At 35.8% G+C, this 13383-nt stretch overlaps 1 protein-coding gene across 2 annotated transcripts in view; it reads left to right on the top strand.

The window, feature by feature from the left end:
• STT3B (STT3 oligosaccharyltransferase complex catalytic subunit B) overlaps positions 1-13383 on the top strand; it is a 112117-nt gene that overhangs the window by 61452 nt on the left and 37282 nt on the right. The gene's annotated exons all lie outside the window — the stretch shown is intronic.

The following is a 13383-nucleotide window of genomic DNA, read 5'->3' as shown; positions in this document are numbered from 1 at the left end:
GTGTTTGTAGGTGATATTGCTCAGTAGGTTTTTTTGTAGCATTTTTGTCTGGCTTTGGTATCAGGTTAATGCTGGCTTCATAGAATGAGTTAGGAAGTCTTACGTCCTCGTCAGTTTTTTAGAATAGTTTGAGAAGGATTAGTGTTAGTTCTTTTAATGTTTTGTATAATTTACCAGTGAAGCCGTCAGGTCTAGGACTTTTCTTTGTTGGGAGATTTTTTGATTACCAATCCAATCTGCTTACTATTCCTAGGTCTATTCAGATTTTCTATTTCTGTGTGATTTAGTATTGATAGGTTTTATATATTTATAGGAATTTGTCCTTTTCATGTGGGTAACCCAATTTGTTGGCAATACAGTTATTCATAGTACTCTCTATAATCCTAATTTCTGCTGAATTAGTAGGAATGTTCCCGTTTTCATTTCTCATTTAGTAATTTGAATCTTCTCTCTTTTTTTCTTAGGCCAACCAGCTAAAGGTTTGTTGCTTTTGTTAATCCAAAAAAGAAAAACCAAGTTTTTCTTTGGGTTTCATTGCTTGGTTGGGGTTTCATTGATTTTTCTTTATTATTTCTCTATTCTCTGTTTTATCTCTTTATTATGTCCTTCCTTCTGCTAGTTTAGGTTCAGTTTGTTCTTCTTTTTCCAGTCTCTTAAGTTGTAAAGTTAGGTTGTTAATTTGAGATCTGCTTTTTTTTTTTAAATGTATTTGTTTATAGTTGTAAATTTCCCCCTTAGCACTGTCCCTTTAGTTTTGGTATGTTATGTTTTCATTTTCATTCATCTCTAAATTTTTTCTTATTTTCCTGTGATTTCTTCTTTGATACATTGGTTGTTTAATTTCCACAAATTTGTGTATTTTCTAATTTCACTTCTGTTTTTTATTTCTAACCTCATTCCCTTGTGATCAGAGAAAATACTTTGTATAGTATCTTTAAATCTATTAATAGAGACTTAATTTGTAGCCTAACATATGGTGTATCCTGGAAAATGTCCTATGTGCATTTGAGAAAAATGTGTATGCTGCTGTAATGTTGGGTAGAGTGTTCTGTATGTCTCTTAGAGCTAGTTGGTCTATTGTGGTCCTCCATTTCTTTGCATATCTTCTCTCTGGTTCTATCAGTTATTGAGAGTGGGATATTGAAGTCTCTAATTATTATTGTAGAACTATCTGTTTCTCCTTTCGTTTCTGTCAGTTTTTGCTTCATATAATTTGATGGCCTGTCATTAAGTGTGTAAATGTTAATTGTTATACTTGCTGTGCTGAAACATTTATTAATATATATTGTCCTTTTTTGTCTTAGCCTTTTTTGATTTAAAGTCTGTTTTGTCTGATAATAGTATAGTCACCCTTGTTCTCTTTTGGTTACTATTTGCATGGGATGTCTTTTTCTATCCTTGCACTTTATTTGTGTCTTTAGATCTGAAGTGAGTGTCTTGTAGACACCATATAGTTGAACCATGTGTTTTTATCCATTATGCCAATCTGTCTTTTGATTAGAAAGTTTAATCTGTTTATATTTAAAGTGATTATTAATAAGGAGGGTCTTGTTTCTGTCATTTTGCTATTTGTTTTCTGTATGCCTTGTAGCTTTTCTGTCCCTCATTTCCTTCATTGCTGTCATCTTTTAGTTGATATTTTTTGTTGGGAAATATTATAAATTCCTTTCTCATTTCCCTTTGTATATATTCTATAGCTATTTTGTTTGTGGCTTCCATGGAGGTTACGTTTGAACATCCTAAAATTATAATACTCTTATTTGAATTTATACTAGCTCGTCTTCAATAATATGCAAAAAACCTGCTTCTTAAAGCTCCATTCCTACCCCTTTTGGTTGCTGATGTTACTAAATTACATCTTTATACATTGTATGGGTGCAAAAACATAAACTAATAATTCTTTTAAATGTGTTAGTCTCTTAAATTATGTAGAAGACAAAATTTGGAATTACAAACCAAAGTTATAGTAATACTAGCTTTTACTAGCTTTTAGACTATTTTTTATTTTTACTATTATTTTGTTTGCCTATTTGGGGTCCTTTGCATTTCCATATGAATTTTGGGGTCAACTTGTCCATTACAACATTATTTTTCTTTGTGACATAATTTTTTTTATTAGCTCAACAGATAGTTTTGTAGAATACAGTATGGATCAGGTGCTGTTTTATATGTTTGATCATATAGGGTTAAATGAAGCTGATGACCTAGTAGGAGAAATTATGGATGTCATAATGCTTTTAAGGATTGTAGAGTGACAGAATGATAAAGCATCCTCACTAAGGACTGAGAGATTATGTAGTGAGTTTTTCATGTGTTCTGTTTTTTAAAGCAAGACATTTAACATAAACTAGGTTTAAAGTGGAAGCAGCTCTAGTATTTGAAATCAGAATACTTGGGTTTGAGTTCTGGCATAAAAAAAGTTATTTTCTGACTCATGGCAAGGTGTTTGATGCTTCTTATCTCATTCAGTTTTCTTATAAATAAAATATAAAAAATGTTTTGGCTACAGAGTTGTAATAGATAATTAACATTTATTTAAAGTTGGATCATTACCAATTGAAAATAAAAATAATAACAGTTCTAACTACTCTGAAAAGTTGTTAGCAAAGTGAAGTTATGAACTTGAAAACACTTTATCCTGTGTAATCTCTAAAATGTAAATTAAGTTGTCTACTGATTCCTCATCTGGTGTTTATTTTTAAGACACTGCTTAATCTCTTTCGTTTAGTTGTTAAACCAACTGTTTAACCTCTTTTAAAAGATATATATTTTTAAAATTTAAAAGATTAAGTATGGGGCCGGCCCCGTGGCACAACAGTTAAGTTTGCACGTTCTGCTTCCCAGCAACCCAGGGTTCACCAGTTCGGATCCCAGGTGTGGACATGGCATCGCTTGGCAAAAGCCAGGCAGTGGTAGGCATCGCATATATAAAGTAGAGGAAGATGGGCACGGATGTTAGCTCAGGGCCAGTCTTTCCTTGGCAAAAAGAGGAGGATCGGCAGCAGTTAGCTCAGGGCTAATCTTCCTCAAAAAAAAAAAAAAAAAAAGATTAAGTACTCTGGGTCGCAGCATTATTTTCAAAGCACTGTCGATGGACATTTTTAAATACGCTTTTGGATTCATGTTCTATAGAGATTCTACCTTTTTTCGTCAGAATCGAGTGGTTAAGAGTACAGTCTTTGGAGCCAAACTGCCATGGTTTGTTTTCCTCTTTGAATTCCAGCTCTGTCCTTGTGGGTTGTTTAAACCACTCTATGTCTATTTCGTCAACTGTAAAATGGAAGTAATAATAGTACCTACCTCATATGATTTAAACAAGTTTATATATTTACATAAATATATATGTAAATAAAATAAATTTATATCAAGTTATAGAACATTGTGGGAACACAGAAGGTGATGAGAACATGTTTGTTGTTACTTCTGTTGTTACTGTTCACCAAAAACAAAGCTAATGCAGATGAGATAGTACTTGGAACAGTGCTTATCAGATTGCCTCCTATAGATTTTTTTTTCAAGTTGGGAAGAACTGACATCTTAACAATATTTAGTCTTCCTGTCATAAACATGGACTATCTCTCCGTTTATTCAGCTTTTTTTTTAATTTCTTTTAACAGAGTTTGGTAGTTTTCCACATATGAATTCTATACATACTCTGTTAGATTTATACCTATGTATGTATGTATTGCTGTGGTAATAGGCATTGTGTTCTAAATGGTACTGTATATTTTATTTTAAATTCCAATTGTTTTTTGCTAGTATATAGGGACTCAGTTGAATTTTGTATCCTACAGCATTGCTTATTATCAGCCATTAGTTCCAGTAGTTTTTTTTTTTTAATTCTTTGGGATTTTCTACATAGACTGTCACGTCATCTGCAAACAAAAACAACCTTCTCTTCCCAATCCGTATACTGTTTCTTTTTCTTTTATTATTGCATCAGCTAGTACTTCCAGTTCAATGTTGAAAAGGAGTATTGAGAGGGGACATCCTTGCCTTGTTCCTGATCTTAGTGGGAAAGCTTTATTTTCTCACCGTTAAGTATGATGTTAGCTGTAGACTTTTTGTAGGTATTCTTTATCAAGTTGAGGTAGTTCCCCTCTGTTGCTGCTTTGCTTAGAGATTTTATCTTGACTGGGTGTTGGATTTTCTCAAATGCTTTTTCTGCATCTATTGATAAAATTATATGATCTTTTTCCTTTAACTTTTTGATGTGTTGGATTACATTGTTTTTCAAATGTTGAACCACCCTTGAATACCTGGTTATATTCCACCTAGTCGTGGTGTGTAAGTCTTTGTATTCATTATTGGATTCAGTTTGCTAATATTTTGTTGAGAATTTGAATGTTTGGCAGAATTCACCAGTGAAACCATCTGGGCCTGGTGTTTTCTGTTTTGGAAGTTATTAATTATTGATTCAATTTCTTTGATAAAAATGGCCTATTCAGATTATCTATTTTAGGGTTTAAAGTTTCAATTCTAATTTGCTATGCTTTTTTTGTGTATGGTTTGACCCATTGTTCAAACATCATATAACTCCATTGTAACTAATTCTACCTTTAGGTTAAGTTTAGGGACAAACTTAGCAAAGGAGAAAGAAATGATTTTAATTCTGTCAGAACAAGTGTCATCTTTCCTACCCAGGCCTTTACCATATTCCCTCAGAATAGGAAGATCTGAGCTAAACTAAACTTTTCCTTTGTCCTATTAATTAGGTAGTAGTAAACCTTCTGTGCTTTGTACTCATTAAGCAGTAGTAAGCTACTAAACAAATATAACCAAATTAAGGACAATTACAAAGCTGGAGCAGAAAGGCTTGTGAGATACACAGGTGTGACTCATGGCCATACCAAGTTTGATCTGTCCAGTGTTTTTTGTGGATAGGTACCAGCTTATTCTTGCTTTGAAGAAAGGTTATAATGAAAGTGAAATGAAGGCTCACCTTTTAAGATTCTTTTTGTTGCCCACTAGGTAAAATCTAAACTAGCATTTTCTAACTGCCAGCCTATAGGACTTTTTTGTTCTAAAACTTTTATTGGGTCTTTGATCATGCTTACTAATTTTTGTTGCAAAAGTATTATAATTAGGGCCTGGCCCTGTGGCCGAGTGGTTAAGTTCACGTGCTCCTCTGCAGGCGGCCCAGTGTTTCATTGGTTCGAATCCTGGGCGCGGACGTGGCACTGCTCATCAGACACGCTGAGGCAGCATCCCACATGCCACAATTAGAAGGACCCACAACGAAGAATATACAACTATGTACCGGGGGGCTTTGGGGAGAAAAAGGAAAAAAATAAAATCTTTAAAAAACAAAATTAGAGTTAAATTACAGAAAATTGAGTAAATACAAAAAAATTACTCGTAGTTCTAGCACCTTTAACTAGACATTTTGATATATTTTCTATCTGTATTCATTTTCCCACACATGTTACTATTTCCTCCTATGCATAGTTGGTAATTGTTTGCTAAGTACAATTCTGTATCCTGCCTGTTTTATTTAATGTATCTTTGCTTGAGTAAAGAAGAAGGCAAGAGATCTCTCTACCCTGCCTGGCAGCTGGTTAATTCTAAAGATGCTTGTCTTTACCTTTCCCTTTTCTAGTAAGCCATCCCATTTTGTAGGATCTCTTAGAAAGGAGTTGCCTTCCTGACAGGTTAATCTTTTTTTTATTTTTTGGTTTTCCTCTTTTTTCTTTTTAAAACAGCTTTACTTAGGTATAATTTATGTACAATAGAATTCACCTATTTTAAGTTTTATGAGTTTTAGTAAATTTGTAAATTTCTGTAACCATCATGGCAATTCAATTTTAGATCATTTCCATCGCTCCCAAAAGTTCTTTCGCTTCTGTTTGCAGTCAAGCCCCACTTGTCTACCCATCTCTAGACCCAGGCAACCACTCATATGCTTTCTATTTCTAGAAATTTCATGTAAATAACATCATATAATATATATTCTTTTGTGTTTATCTTCTTTTGCTTACCATGTTTTAGTGGTTTATTCATGTTGTGGCGTGTGTCAGTAGTTTACTTCTTTTTATTGTTGAGTAAGATTCCACTGTGTGGATATATACCACATTTTGTTTAACTGTGTATCAGTTGGTAGACATTTGGATTTCCAGATTTTGGTTATTATGAGTAATGCTGCTATGAATATTAGGTACAGGTGTTTGCGTGGACATATGTTTTCATTTTTTCTAGGTAGTAAATAGCCAGGAATAGAATTCCTGGGTTGTGTATTTGGTATAACTCCTTAAAAAGCTACCAAACTGATAATCAACAACAACTACAGCAAAGTAGCAGGGTATAAAATTAACGTGCATAAATCAGTAGCATTTCTATACACTAACAATGAACTAACAGAAAAAGAACTCAAGAACTCAATCCCATTCACAATCACAACGAAAAGAATAAAATACCTTGGGATAAACTTAACCAAGGAAGTGAAGGATCTATACAATGAAAACTACAAGACTTTCTTGAAAGAAATTGACGATGACATAAAGAGATGGAAAGACATTCCTTGCACATGGATTGGAAGAATAAACATAGTTAAAATGTCCATACTGCCTAAAGCAATATACAGATTCAATGCTATCCCAATCAGAATCCCAAGAACATTCTTCACAGATATTGAACAAACAATCCGAAAATTCATATGGGGCAACAAAAGACCGCGAATTGCTAAAGCAATCCTGAGCAAGAAAAACAAAGCCGGCGGAATCACAATCCCAGATTTCAAAACATACTACAAAGCTACAGTGATCAAAACAGCATGGTACTGGTACAAAAACAGGTCCACAGATCAATGGAACAGAATTGAAAGCCCAGAGATAAAACCACACATCTATGGACAGCTAATCTTCGACAAAGGAGCAGAGGGCCTACAATGGAGAAAAGAAAGTCTCTTCAACAAATGGTGCTGGGAAAACTGGACAGCCACATGCAAAAGATTGAAAATTGACCATTCTTTTTCACCACACACCAAAATAAACTCAAAATGGATCAAAGACCTAAAGATTAGGCCTGAGACAATAAGTCTTTTGGAAGAGAATATAGGCAGTACACTCTTTGACATCAGTTTCAAAAGAATCTTTTCGGACACTGTAACTCCTCAGTTGAGGGAAACAATAGAAAGAATAAACAAATGGGACTTCATCAGACTAAAGAGCTTCTTCAAGGCAAGGGAAAACAGGATTGAAACAAAAAAACAGCTCACTAATTGGGAAAAAATATTCACAAGCCACTTATCCGACAAAGGGTTAATCTCCATAATATACAAAGAACTCACACGGCTTAACAGCAAAAAAACAAACAACCCGATCAAAAAATGGGCAGAGGACATGAACAGACATTTCTCAAAAGAAGATATGAATATGGCCAATAGACACATGAAAAGATGTTCATCATCGCTAATCATCAGGGAAATGCAAATCACAACTACACTAAGATATCACCTTACACCCGTTAGATTGGCAAAAACATCCAAAACCAAGAGTGACAAATGTTGGAGAGGTTGTGGAGAAAAAGGAACCCTCATACACTGTTGGTGGGAATGCAAACTGGTACAACCACTATGGAAAACAGTATGGAGATTTCTCAAAAAGTTAAAAATAGAAATACCCTATGACCCAGCCATCCCATTACTGGGTATCTATCCTAGGAACCTGAAATCAGAAATCTCAAGAGTCCGTTGCACCCCTATGTTCATCGCAGCATTATTTACAATAGCCAAGACGTGGAACCAGCCTACATGCCCAGAAACTGATGATTGGATAAAGAAGATGTGGTATATATACACAATGGAATACTACTCAGCCATAAAAAAAGACAAAATTGGCCCATTCACAACAACGTGGATGGACCTCGAGGGTATTATGTTAAGCGAAATAAGCCAGTCAGACAAAGACGAACTCTATATGACTCCACTCATAGGTGGAATTTAGTATATTGATATGGAGATCTGATCGGTGGTTACCAGGGAAAAGGGGGGGTGGGAGGAGGGCACAGAGGGGGAAGTGGTGTACCCACAACATGACTAACAAAAATGTACAACTGAAATCTCACAAGGTTGTAATCTATCATAACATTAAAAAAAAAAAAAAAAAAAAAGCTACCAAACTGTTTTCCGAAAGTTTGTTTCCAAATTTTTCATTCTAACCAGCATTATATGAGGGTTCCAGTTTTTCCACACTCTTGAAAACATTGGTTTCATAAGTTTCTGATTAAAGCCATTCTAGGGGGATAGTCTAGTAATATCTCATTGTGATTTTAATTTGCATTTCCCTAATCACTAATGATGTTGAACATCTTTTTTCATGAGCTTATTGGCCATTCATATTCTCTTCTTTGGTGAATATTTACTAAAATCTTTAATTCATTATTAGGAGGGAAAGTGGTCTGTCTTGTAATGGAGTAGTAAGATTTCCTTTTTTTGTTCTGGATATAGGTCCTTTGTTGGATATGTGTTTTGCATATATTTTCTCCCAGTCTGGCTTCTCTTTTCAATTTCTTAATAATCCTTTGAAGAACAAAAGTTTAAAATTTTGATGAAGTCTGATTTGTTATTTTTTTTCCTTTTATGGATTGTACTTTTGGTGTCATATCTAAGAAACTGTTACCTAACTCAAGGCCACAAATATGTTCTCCTATCTGTTTTACTCATGAAGTTTTATAATTTAGCTATTACATTTGTCTATGATCCATTTAGAGTGGATTTTTTAATATGATATGAGGTAAGGGTCTAAGCCTCCCACTCCCCTTTTTTGGACACATGGGTATTCAGTTGTTGTTCAGGCATTATTTGTAGAAAAGACAATCCTTTCCCGCTGAATTGATATCTTTGTTGAAAATTAATTGACCGTAAGTTACGGGTTTATTTCTGGACGACTGTCTTCTGGTCCATTGATCTATATGTCTATTCTTACACCATTGGCACACTGTCTTGATTAATGTAGCTTCATAGTACATTTTACAGTTGGGAAGTACTGTAGATTGGTGTTTTTTTTAAGATTTTATTTTTCCTTTTTCTCCCCAAAGCCCCCTGGTATGTAGTTGTGGGTCCTTCTAGTTGTGGCATGTGGGATGCCACCTTAGCATGGCTTGATGAGCAGTGCCGTGTCCACGCCCAGGATTCGAACTGGCAAAATCCTGGGCCTCTGAAGCAGAGCGCACAAACTTAACCACTCAGCCATGGTGCTGGCACCCATAGATTTTTATGTATTGATCATGTATCCTGTGACCTTGCTGAACTTGCATGTTAAATTTTTTTTTTAAGATTCCTTGGCATTTTACAAGATCATGTTATCTGAAAATAAACAGATTTGCTTCTTCCTTTGCAATCTGTATACTTTTAAATTTTTTTCTTGCCTGATTGCACTGGCTAGAACCTCTAACAGTATTCAGTAGAAGCAATGAGAATGGACATCCTTTCTTTCCTGATCTTAAGGGGAAAGCATGTTAGTTGTAGGGTTTTTGTAGATGCCCTTTATCATAGCTTAAGGAAGTTTTCTGTTTTCAGTTTGAGAGTTTTAACATCTTGAATGTGTAGTAGATTTTGTCAAATGCTCTTTTTGTGTCTATTGAGATGATCATATGGCTTTGTCCTTTATTACATTAATTCAGAGTTTCTCTACCTAGGTACTGTTGACATTTTGGGCCAGGCAATTCCTTGTTGTGGGTGATGTTTTGTGTATTGTAAAATGTTTTAGCAGCATCCCTTGCTTCTATACACTAGATGCTAGGAGAACACTTTCCCTATTCCCCAGTTGTGACAACCGAAAATGTCTCCAGGCATTGCCAAATGTCCCTTTGGGGTGCAAAATCACCCTCAGTTGGGAACCACTACATTAATTTACTTTCAGATGTTAAAACAGCTTTGAATTCATGGAATAAGTTCTATGTGTTCATGGTGTATAATCTGTTCTTTATACATTGCTGGTTTGTATTGCTTATATTTTGTTAAGAATTTTTGCATCTATATCCATGAAGGTTATTGACCTATAGTTTTCTTTTCTTGTGGTGTCTTTGTCTAGGTATGGTATCAGGGTTATACCAGGCTCCTAAAATAAGCTAGGAGAGTGTTTCTTCCTCCTCCTCTGTTTTCTGAAAAGATTGGCATTGTTTCTCCCTTAACTGTTGGGTACTTTTCACCAGTACCCTGGGAAGATTTTTAATTACTAATTCAATTTTTATTGACATAGTTCTCCTCTGATTTTGTTTCTTCATGAGTGGTTGGGTAAAGTACATCTTTTCTGAAATTTTTCCATTTCATCTAAATGATCTAAATTGGTGGCACAAATTGTTTATAATACTCTCTTCTAATTCTTTTAATTTCTGTACATCTGTAGTGATGTCACCTTTCTTATTCCTAATATTGGTCATTTGCATCTTCTCTTTTTTCTTGGTCAGTCTAGCCAAAGTTTATCCAATTTTTCTTTCATTGATTTTTCTCTATATTTGTTTTCTATTTCATTGATTTCTTTTTTTTTTTTTTTTTCCTGCTTTATCTCCCCAGATCCCCCCCAGTACATAGTTGTATATCTTAATTGCAGGTCCTTCTAGTTGTGGCGTGTGGGATGCTGCCTCAATGTGGCCTGACAAGCGGTGCCATGTCCATGCCCAGGATCCAAACTGGCGAAACCCTGGGGCCCCTGAAGCGGAGCATGTGAACTTAACCACTCGGCCATGGGGCCACCCCTGATTTCTTGATCTTTATTATTTTATTCTACTTTGTATTTGGTTTGCTCTTTTCTAGCTTCTTGAGGTTGAAGCTTAAGTTATTTTAGCGATTTCTACTTTTCTAATGAGATTTAACGCTATACTGTAATCATTGCTTTAGCTGTATTTTATATATTTTGATATGTTTTCATTGTCGTGTAAAGATTTTTTCTAATTCATGATTTCTTCTTTGACCCATGAGTCTTTGGAAGTGTGTTGTTTGATTTCCAAATATTTGAGAATTCCCCGGCATTCTTTCTCTTGTTGAATTTAGTTCTATCGTTGTTGAAGAATTCTAATTCAAGCATTGCAATATCATCATGTCAAAGACTTGAGTTCAAAAACCACCCATCCACACTCACCACCTGTTGGCCTTTCTTCTCCCCACTGATGGCTAGTACCTCAAGCTAGGAAACTAGAAGTTCTCCTCAGCTTCTTTTTCTCTATTTCTCTCTAGTTCCAGTAGCTCACCAAAAAATAGTGATTTGGGCCTTGAACATAACGTCTCCTTTCTATCTATAGTCCTGCTATAAATTTGGACCTCAACACTCACTTAGTCTATTATACCAGCCTCTTAATTTGTATTTCTGTTACCAAGGGCATTCAGGATTTATAAGGACCTTTTGGCACTCATTGTCTATATTCGCCATATGGTCTCTGTCATATTGTGCTTTGACTATAGTTCTCGCTTTTGTGTCTTATCTCTCCAGTTGGAGCAGGACTGAATTATAACTTGTGTCCAACATAGGCTAGCAAAATTTTTTGTATATTATTAAATACTGAGGAATATGTTTGATTCACAATATATATTCTTTTCTCATTCTCAGGCCATACAGTTGCCTAATTTAGAGTCTGAGGAAATTTCAGGGTATGAACTGTATTTAGTGGTTATAAATATATATTGATTTTTTTTTGTAATAGATTGTAGCAGTCTGGGTCCAATCAATCACAGTAGGTTAAATAAGGGGAATTTTACTATGACAGAAGAGTGACTAAGATAGAAGGAACCTCTGTATGATACCGTAGGGCTGATGGAGAGTACCCAAGGAAGGACAAACTTGGAAAGGATTCAGATCTCTTTGGAGAGGGTGTGGTTCAACCCACCAGCAGCAGAGAAGTTTGATGGTTTGGCGAGGCTAGAGCTGGTTTGGAGCTGCCAGACAAGCAATAGACTACCCTCTGGAGTGTAGGTGTGTTCGGGGTGGGTTGCTGGTGACCTGTAGCATGGTGTGCAGTGGGAGTCTGGGTAACAGCAGGGGACAGGAGGCTTTCTTTTTTTTTTTTCCCCTCCCCAAAGCCCCCCAGTACGTAGTTGTATATTCTTCGTTGTGGGTTCTTCTAGTTGTCGCACGTGGGACGCCGCCTCAGCATGGTTTGATGAGCAGTGCCATGTCCACACCCAGGATTCGAATCAACGAAACACTGGGCCACAGGAGGCTTTCTGAGTGTGTATGGGGCTTCTAGTTACTATGTCAAGAGGTCTGCAGAAAGGTCATTACTAGATCAAGGCTACAAAGTCACGGAAGGACTGTGTTCCGGGCCCATGGCTGAGGTTAGCCCCCCCATATGTCCTCACACCCATACCACCAACCCCAGCCTACACCTGAAATGATTGGGGAGCCTCTTCTGCAGTGTTCCTCCAGCACCCTCTGCTGAGAAAACTTAATATCATACTACTTTAAAGGAGAAATACTTAAAGGAATTCTCTTATCACAGAACATATATTGAAGGGTGCATTTGGAGCTAAGAGGCAATAAAATGATAACTGACACAAATATAGCTGAATGGTCATTGTAAGCTTTCCCTGCCAGCATTTTTCTTCTCTACCTCCAGTTTGCTGGACAGCCTGTCGTTTGTATTCTCAATCTCTTGGTTGAATGATTTCTTATTTGCTCTATTGCTCCACCTACTGTAGCCTTTTGTGCCCCTGTCCTTGGGATTCCGTTTTGTTTCTAATCCAGCTTATTCTCTGAGAACACTCTGTCTTCTAGTCCCCTCACTTAGAATTAGATTGCCTTTCTGACATTCTTTTCTTTTCCATTTCCTTAGGACGCACTCCCCTTTCTAAAAATTATCTTTTGATCTCTCTGTCTTTTGATCTCTCTATGATTTTGGCAGCACCACTTGGTTCCAGCTCACTTCTTCAATCTCTCTGGAGATTGGATATTAGAGGAATAATCTCTAATCTGCTATGGAAATTTTTCTCACTTTAAAAATTTTCAGTATTTTCATATACTCCCTTCCCTGTTCACATTTTAGCATAGGACCCACCTTGTTATTTTACCCAGTCAAAGGTAAACCTTAGCCCTTCTGTTCAAAATCAAGATGGTTTTAGGGGAAAGGGAAGTGAATTTTGTCTCACACATATGCTATGATGTTGAATTCAAAGCAGTTTTCACTAGTCTGATAAAAGTCAGCCTGATACATCTTTAAGTGCTATAAACTAGGAATATTTCTTTTTCCTTCCTCTTTCCCTCCCTTCCTTCCACTGTTTTTTTTGTTTTGTTATGTTTTGTTTTTACAACTCCTCCAAAGATTGGATGTCACCTATAGTTTGTTTTAATGTACCAGTAGAGGCCCATTTTAAAAGTAAAGAATTCCTTTCAGCTATATAGAATACTGTTAAATTTGAACTTCCTTTCAGGACATGGAGGTAACTCTTTTAATACA

The sequence above is a fragment of the Equus przewalskii genome, chromosome 15 (genome assembly GCF_037783145.1).
Source record: "Equus przewalskii isolate Varuska chromosome 15, EquPr2, whole genome shotgun sequence".
NCBI classification, from domain to species: domain Eukaryota; kingdom Metazoa; phylum Chordata; class Mammalia; order Perissodactyla; family Equidae; genus Equus; species Equus przewalskii.
The sequence above is the reverse complement of the archived record's forward strand: the minus strand, read 5'-3'. Positions and strand labels throughout refer to the sequence as shown.